Raw genomic sequence first — 735 nt, forward strand, 5'->3', positions numbered from 1 at the left:
GTCGGTATATTTTGTATCTAATAAATTCCTTTTTATGTGTATTTGTTTTTCCACATAACTTACGTACTATATGCATGTATATGTGTGACAAACATGCATAACATTAAATCAGGTTTGGTAACATATGTGAAGAGATTCTTGGGTTATTTCCGTCATAATAGGGGTTTAAGTTGAAAAAAAGTTTGAGAACCTCTGTTTTACAAGGTATGAATGAAAGAAGAACATTAGGTTCAGTACTTTATTTCTTGATATAATCACATTCACTGCAAGGGCAACCACATTGGCAAGCGCAGGAGAGGAAACGTCACCATACTACTATGTACACAATATACTCAGCGGTGGGAAAAAGAGCAGCCGTGTTGGCAACAGACGAGGGGGAGGGGGTTAGGGTATGGGGGGAAATGGGGAAGAAGAGGAGGGGGCTTCACCATACAGTTCTAGAAGCCTAGGTTCCTTTACACCGCGCCAGACGAAGCCTTGCACCCGGAAAGAGTACAAACCCTGAGCTTCAACGTGCGAAGTAAAGCCTTGGCAACCGGACGCCATGTAGAGAGAAGCTAGAATCCCTTGATGCCATGCAGGGTGATGCCTTGGCCCCATGCAGGTGCCTGATGGAGCCCAGGCCCTAGGCACAATGCCAGAGGAAGCCTAGGCACCCATGCTCAGCAGCGGGATAAGCACGGGTCCCTTGACAACGTCTGAGTGACACGTAGGTCGTCTACCCATAACACCAAC

The sequence above is a fragment of the Penaeus monodon genome, chromosome 28, assembly GCF_015228065.2.
Source record: "Penaeus monodon isolate SGIC_2016 chromosome 28, NSTDA_Pmon_1, whole genome shotgun sequence".
NCBI lineage: Eukaryota > Metazoa > Arthropoda > Malacostraca > Decapoda > Penaeidae > Penaeus > Penaeus monodon.